Source organism: Manis pentadactyla, chromosome 10, assembly GCF_030020395.1.
Source record: "Manis pentadactyla isolate mManPen7 chromosome 10, mManPen7.hap1, whole genome shotgun sequence".
Taxonomy (NCBI): Eukaryota; Metazoa; Chordata; class Mammalia; order Pholidota; family Manidae; genus Manis; species Manis pentadactyla.
In genome coordinates this window covers 44,043,794-44,052,809 of record NC_080028.1, presented here as the reverse complement: position 1 = coordinate 44,052,809, position 9,016 = coordinate 44,043,794, and positions in this window count along the sequence as shown.

The following is a 9,016-nucleotide window of genomic DNA, read 5'->3' as shown; positions in this document are numbered from 1 at the left end:
AACTGGCTACCCTGACAACTCACCCCTCTCTCTAGCAGAAGTTACAAAATGCCCATCACACCCCAGGGAATCATGCACTTTGGGATTGGCTGACAAAAGCCCTTAGGGCAGTTTGACCTAATGGGGTGATTTACTATACTTCTCTACTAGCTGGCAAATATATGGAGACCTCCAACAGGTTATAGGGGAGTTGGGCATGAAAAATATCATCTATTATATGGATCTGAGAATGAACACACTAATGTCTGCTAAGACACAGGGCAATCCACTCTTAAGATTAAAGTTTGGACTGACCTTTTATTGTTTAGCAGTGAATTTTGAAAGATTATCCAAGATAACGAATGAAAACTATTCAGTAACATAGTTCAGTAATGCCAATGGACAAAAAGTTTTGTAAAGGTGATGAAATGTTCAGAATATACACTGGAAAATTTATGTTTATCATAAAGCAATTCAACTTTCGTGTTAGATATAAGCTATATACCATAGTGTAGTTTAAAAGTGAAAGATAGAATACAATCAAAATATTTAAAAATACTTTTATTTATTCAGTTAATTACATTTTGAAGTGAAGACATTGATTAATATATTTTCTCATTAAATATGTTCAAAATCTCTTTTAGATTCAAAATTACAAAAAGATTCACATTAATTGTCCCAAAATATATAAATGTCTATTTGTATATGCAGGTATTATTTTTGTAATATATTTTGTAAATATATACAAATACAAAATTAATGAAAAACAATGTACTTTACCTGGGAGATATTTTATTATTGTCCATTCGTATTTTTCCTAAAAAATCCAGTCATTTTTAATAACATCCTATCAAGGAAAATCACCCAATAAAACATGTAATTTTTTTCAAGCTACTCTAATTTATTATTTTATGGAAGCAAAAAAAATAAAAATAAAACTATTAGTGAACTCATAATAATTGTTTATGTATTTTAGAGCCATATTTTCAGCTAAATAAATCTAGTGATGCATTTCATTTTCCTTTTAAATTGAGGACACCTGTGTAATCAATTTCAAAATTAGGTAAACTATTTCCAAATAAACTTACATCATAAGCACTGACAAAGAGAAAACATTGACTATGTCATATAACATACAGTGTTTTCTCTCTTTTAAATTAAGTATGTTTAATTTACATGCCTATTCTTAAGTAAATTTCATGAACTTATATCTTTGCCTGTTCTGAAGTTTTTCTTCTTTTTATAATTGAGTAAATAATAGTTTTCCTTCTAAACAATGGTGCTTATTACCTCATTCATGAATTCACCATCTTCACATTATTTATCTAAACAATTTTATTTCCGTGGCAAATCATAGCAATTGTTTTCATATTTCTTAGCATATTTCTTCTCCTTTTATACTAATTTCCAGTGATTCTCTCCAGGCTGTTGATTGAAATGAGAGAGCTTAGGGAACCATAGATGAATCTAAATCGTTCATTCTTGATCTCACCTTCATGGGGCCCTGTTCATTTGTTGTAATCCTTTCTCTAACTTCTACTTTCTTGCAAAATGCATTGAACATCCCGTAGGTTCAGTGTTGGTATCAGAGTCGTTTCAAAACAACGAAGCAAATATTTGTCCTGCAATCAGGGCAGATTTGACCATCAATAATTATCAATGATAAGTTGTCATTGTTCAAAGTGTTGATCAGAATTAGAACTCTGGTAGGAGCTATTTTTTCTATTTTTAAAATGTATTAAAACATGCGAAGTCAATTCTTCAAGAAAAATATTGTCCAATTTATAGTGGGTTTTTTTTACTGACTTTTGTTCACTTAACTTCTACAGTTGTTCAGGTTTTTTATCTAGACATAATAGAACAATCATCATTCCTTCTGCAGTTCTACAGTGCAGTGTCTGGTTTGAAACACTAAGGCATTAGAAATGCAAGTGCACGTGCAAAAATCAAACTTTATGCTCTTGCCTTTACAGGTTCAGAAAATAGGAAAAAAGGAATAATTAATGTTTTATTCAAAGAGGAATAGCAAAATATCACCATTAATTCACTGTTAGTTATTTGAATGTAACCTACATGGCATTTGTAGTTATTCTTAAATGTTTGAAATAAAAGTAATACCACTGTGTTACTTACCATTAGCAGTATATGTTGGGGTAGCCTTTTTTTCTCTAGACTACAAGAGCAGAGACCAACCACAATGAAAGGCAAACACACTCATTGGAAAACAATAGTTAATTTTATAGGCAGGAAACTTATTATAATCTCTCATACTGATTCAAAGCACAAAGCTAAGTGTGACTATTTTAGTAATGCAATTTTCTTCACTGTCACATATATCTGAACACATAGTAGTGTCTATGCCTTGTCATACATAAACTCCTCTTTAATACCAAATAATTTATAAGATGTGTGCTCAACTAAAGTCCATTTCACCACATTCAGAAAGATTATCATAGCTGAGATGGTTAACTTGAAACTTGGGAAATATTTGCTGATTTCAAATTATTTAAAAAGATTGAAGGCTTCTCTATGGGTAGTCTAAGGAGACAGTCTCTAAGGAAAGATGAAAAAATACTCAAGAGAACCTACAAAACACAAGTTGGTTTTTGTCTTTATCATAAGAAATAAGCTTATTTTTTCACATAATGATATAAAGTGCTGCTAGGGTTGTCACATTAAAAAAAATACTTCTTTCAAGGCAAAGATGTAGACACCACAAATTACCAGATTATTTTGGATCATAGATAATAATACATGTAAGATAAAAAACCAAGATAATTCCTTTGAGGTTTTTTTTCATATGTGAACCTACTAGTAGGAAACTGCATATGAATATGTAACACAAACACTACTACTATTTAATTTTTGAAAAGCAACTGTGTTCAATGCTAAGAAAAAAATAGAACTTCTGCATAACATTATGGTTTGAGAATGAATATTTTCTTCAGTGATATATAAATGTGTACCTAAGTTCACCCTTTTGAACTAGCTCTTATTATTACACCTGTCATGTTTGAACATTTACTATGCATGAAGTACTGTGTTAGTTGTTGTGCATACATTATTCAATATAATAATCATAACAAAGTACACATAAACTTTTTTTGCTCTTGAAAAAAAAGAGAACTATAGGAATCATTTTACTTGCTCACACTCATGACAAAATTTAGAAATCATGGACACAGGATGCAATCAGTCCTTTGATTCCAAAATTTAGTTTACCATTATGCAAAGTTCCAACTAAGTAAATGAATAGTTAGATGACAGGTAGATGATGATACATAGACAGATATTGATAACAGATTGATATACAGAGATTCATGATGGATAAAATATAGATAGATATAGATCATAGTGATGAATATAGAGAGATGATAGATATAGATAATGTATAGATGATAGATAGAAGAGGAAGTATTCACTTTGGAAAATATTCAACAATATAATACTGTACCTAAGATACGAGTTCTTAAATTTTTTTAGAATGAAGAAATAAGTATACAATTAAAATATTGACATCCTTATACCACACATGCATAAACATTTTCAAGAAATGAAATAAATTCATGCAGCAATTTTGAGTATATATTTTAAATTAAAATTTGACTTTTCAATCATATTATTTTATATATTTTAAAGTTTAAAGTACCATACTATTGGAAGAGAGAAATTACAATTGAATATAAACAGAAACACATAAAGTAATACTATATTACGCACTGAATAACCCCAGAGGTAAAAAGCAAAGAACAAATTTAAAAAATTTAGTGTGTACTTTTTAAAATATCTTGCTCTGATCAAGGACTCTCCATGAGATATACAGTAATGAGTAAAAGGATAACAAATAAATCTTTAACTTAATTTAGATTCTGTATTATCATTGGTGGAATTGATGGAGTGATTCTGATTTCATTTGTGTGAATTTTAGCATTCAGCAAATTAATAAATGTACTAATACTGGGACATAGGAATTTCACTGTGAAAAAAAAAGTGGGAGCAGGGTGGAGAATCAAATATGAATTGCAGAAGAATACAGTGGTGTTGGATTAGAAGCAGAGGCACCAGTGTAAACTGGTGACTTTTTAATGTTTGTTTTCTAGCAATGTCCTTTGGAAGAAAAGTATTTTGCAAGCATCACTATGCTTAAAAACCAAGACAAAAATTTCAAAATGACACAGGAGCCTGCCTGAAGACCAAATCTGCACAACAGAATGTACCAAAAAGAAAAGTGACATACAGTGACTGCAATGGGGTATGGTGGGGGGGTGGGGGGGCTCAATAATATGAGTGAATGTAGTAACCACATTGTTTTTTATGTGAAACCTTCATATGAGCGTATATCAATAATACTTGAATTAAAAAAAATAAAAAATTATAACATTAAATACAAAAGAACCATCATCATATTATTATATAGATCTTGTTATGGATATGCATGTGTATATGAATGAATGTACAAAGGCAAATGGGAACTCTATAGAATAATTCTCTTGCCATATTATTAATGTATAAAGAATGAAAAAATTAAAAGGAGCCATTGCTAAACCTCATGTATATGTGAAATAACCCGCAGCCAGTTGCATTCACTCTGGAGAAAGATCAAGTTCTCAAATTTTGCATCATTTTTTTTGACATTTTACTGACTATATTTGTAGGCAAAGATGTTGAGATCGATCTCCTAGCATATGAGAAACTAGTGTTGACTATCATTCCATGATATGCTCTTTTTAAATTTTTTTCAAGTTTAGTTGATGGATTGATAAAAAATAGCATTTTATGTAACAGGTGTAAATATATCTCCACAAGATTTTCTGAAATGATTTTCTCTCTCTCAACCCCTGAGGAGAAGCAGCCTAGAGTATGTGGGACAGTTGAAGAGAGGGTGATGGAAAGGAAATATAAGAGGTCAATAGGCTATGAGCAATAGTTTGGGGTCAAATGGGTAGCAAAGGAGAAGAGGAGAGCAGAATAAATCAATCATACATGCATTCATAATATCTGTGAAAAATGTCAAGTGAGAGTACATGAAAGAGATTATATTAAGCATGGCAGTGGATGATGAATTGTAGCCCTATTGTTTCATTCAAGAGATTTATTCAAATGTTCTTTTCAGCACTAACTACCTCTGGCTTTGAGACTCTCTATATTAGATCCCAGTATGTAGCAGTATGAAACTAGACCACATGTAACCTGACTATCCTCTAGTTAGATACAAATAAAACAAAACTAATATTCTGCTTACAAACATTTTCCTTTAACATAATTTAAAAAATAATTCCATTTGCTTTAATATTCTATATTGGTTGTGAACATTTAAAATGTTGTCATTCTATCCTACCCTCATCTCTTGGTCATCACAGAGTTTTGATTTCCCTCCTTGATAGGTGAATGATTTGGAATTTCTAACAAATTACTCAATCTGTTATTTAATATTTTTCAAAATATCAAGTCTAGACCCATGTAATTGCTACTTCAGTTAGCTCAGGACTCCCTTTATGCCCTTTCTTGTCCAACAGAGAACATGCATTATATGATTCAATCACCTTTTGCTTGTATCATGACCTTCCATTTCTTTTTATTGTCCCAGTATGTTTCCTTGTCCTAGATGGAGTACTGATGCTAATGCAAATAAAGTAAGTCATAAATTATTGGAATACAATATAGGTAAATATAAGAACAGGATCAGTAAAACCTATCGGATAATGGCAATAGATTCAGATATGAGAGGACAAAAGGTAAATATATTTTCCTATATATTAATCAACCTTCCCATATACCAACACCATCATAAGTTATATTAAATGTTGGGAAGAAGACATTAAATAAGTTTTGTAACATATGATACTTACAAAGACTTACTATTCTGAATATATGTAAATACCTAAGAAAAAGGTAAGGAATCACTTTGACTCAAAAACAATGAAAGGGTAGTAATATTCTGCTCATAAATAAAGCATAAATTATCAGTACACATTTGAAAAATTGCTATGCATTAATAGCAATAAAAATATGAATTAGAGCAGACAAAAGAATCATCATTTGGATCATTTTGGCAAAGATTTAGCACACTGATGGTACATCTTGATCTTTGTGCTATTAACTCATTTTCCAGTCTCCAAGGATATTCTCCTAACTCCCAGGTGCATTAGTTAGCTTTCACTTGCTTTTATTTTTCTATGTTCATTGTATTTTACATTCACTAGTGAATTTTATGCAGGGTCACCACGGACACTTTTTTTAAACCTATTTGGTCTATTACAGGTTGCCCATATAAAGCATCCTCAATCATATCTGTGGTGAAACTTTAAGGGGGCCACTCTGTGAAAAAATTAGGTCAGATCATCAATGTTTCAGAATCAGAGATTTTCTTTTTTGCTTTTGCCTGTTTACTAGCATTTCCCTCTATCTAGCAATTCATATTATGCATAAATAGTTTTTTTCAATTTAGACTCATATTATAATTCATGATGAATGTTAGACCTAGGGATGCAAAAACTGACACATCTGTGCATGCATTTCCACTGCAACCTCAAGGGAAAGTTGAGAAAGTATGCCTAGATCATATCCATGTCACGATTAATAATTCCTGCTTAGTTATGAGTTCCACTAAGTATCTGTGTAGATAAGACAAAAACTGAAGCCTGAATGACAAAAGCAACTGAAGAGTAAGTATGTCCAGATTTCTTAAATCAATTTTTTCTATTCTAAAATTTGGAAAAATATTTAAAATATTTCCTATCACTTCCCTAAACATGTCTGTTTATGTATATGTATTATACATAAACACAGATTTATATAAAAAGAAACACACATAATATGTGTGGGTGTATTTTTTAGAATTTGGATCATTCATAAGGATAAAAGAAAATCAACTCACTTTTTTGAATGTCACTTCTGTTTCAAAAATATTAATCATGGAAGCAAATGAGGAAATTTCTAAGCCCACTTTATGAATTGGTTAAGTATGTGGACAATAAAATAGACAAATTTCATGAGCATGTAATGTTAAGATCTATTGCCCCATTGCCAAAACACAAGTGTGTGCATACACACAAACACACAATCTCAATTATATAAATGCATCTCTTCAGCTTAATGAAACTTGATTTGACATTTCACCTTGAAAAATCTTGCCTTTCAACCATATACAAAAATCAGTAAGTTGCACCTGCAATATAACTTTTCAAAATGTATGAGAGACATGATTCTCGATAACTAGACAACTGAAATACAAAAGGGTTCATTTACATCCTGGCATAGTACCCAGGATCGGCAGAGACTTTTTCTAGAGGTTATAATAGGGAATGAAGAGAAAGTGACTATAGGTACCAAGGAAGGTGGGCTCTGGTGAACAACAATCCTGTGTTTCTCATCTGAGATACTGTAGATATTTCAAGGGAGATCTGCAGAACAAGATAGGATAATAGCATTTAGACAAAAGGCTTTGCCCAGGAGCCTGTATCTGTGTTTTCACTCTCTGATAGTGTCTAGAAACTCTGAATGCTGCCTTTTGTGTTACATAGATTCTATCTGAGACCATTTTGTCAAAAAAAGGAACCCAGAGGCAAGCCTTGGTTGAAAATAGCTGCCTGATAGCACCCCTTCAAGAGTAACTGGATTAAAGTCTAAGTACTTTACCCTATATATTATCAGTAAAATCAAAGAGAATATTCCTACGCAATGAAGGGCCTTGATAGAGAAAACTTAGTTAAACATAACACAATGGAAAATTATCATTAGCTCACATCTAGAATGTTTTGAAGACTTCAGTACTTTATACTTACTTTTTATGACCTCTATTTTTTTAAATTGGTAAATATACGGCAGAATAAATGAGAAGTCTTGTGGCATGTGACCAGTACAGCTGATAAAATCCCCAGCTTGAGTGACTGTCTTCTGCTACTCAAAACTTGTCCTAAAGCATCAGGGAAGCGAGATACTAACTCTTGTACTGAAGGAAGTACCTTCAGTAGTGTTGCATCTTCTACATGAACCTCAGAAGTAAAGAAATTCTGTCAAATAAAATCCTGACATATAAGTCAAGGTTATATCCTGGCCTTTGTTCAGAAATATCTGTGTTTAATTAATACATAGAAAAACTATTATATCCCAGGAAATGTGATAGATCTCAGTATAAGATCTTATATTCAGATTGAGTATAAGAGATTGAGAATAAAACAGGCCCTGGAAACTATCACAGTTCAATTAAGTGACAAACAATAAATACACAATATAATACAGCCCTGATATAGGGATGATGGATATAGGAACATGGAAGATGTACCTCGCCTAGTCTGGAGAAACTGAGGTGGTATCTCAGGACTTATTCTAGATGCAATGAGGAAAAATGGACTAAAGTGATGAAAACAGGAGAGAGGAATTCCAGTTAGAGCATGAATGTTTCACCTCAAGTGTGAGATGGAGGGAATCTGAAGGAGGGTAGAAGCATAAGGAGTAGAAAATACAGACTTTTTTATAACATGTTGAGGATGTAGAGTCTAAACAGATTGGCCATTATCTAGATGTGGGCAATAGCATCGAAGGAAGCCTTCCAGAAGAAGAGTGGTAATAATTAATTGAAGAAGAAGGAAGAAAACAGTGATAGTAGGTTAATAAGAGAAGTTGCTAACTATAATTGCTAATTAACCTATTTCTTCTTTCATTTACAGCAGTTTGTTCTTCATGTATTTTGATGCACTCCTAGAAACATAACAAATTAGGATCTTTATGTTTGCTTAGAGAATCATCTCGGTTATCAGTATGTCATTTCCTTCTGGAAGCTTGTTACTTTTCTTTGGTGGCAATAGTAACATAGTCACTCGAGCATTCTCTTGACTGTGGTGTGCATGGTACTTATTTTTCTGTTTTTTTACTTTTTACCATTCTATGTCATTATATTTGAAGTGGGAGGCTTGCATACAGCATCTAGGTGGGAAAATTTTTTTTTAGCTCATTCTTATAATCTATATGCTTTAATTAGTTTGGTATGTTATGATCATTTGTGTGAAATGTAATTATTTACGGTTGAACTTCTATC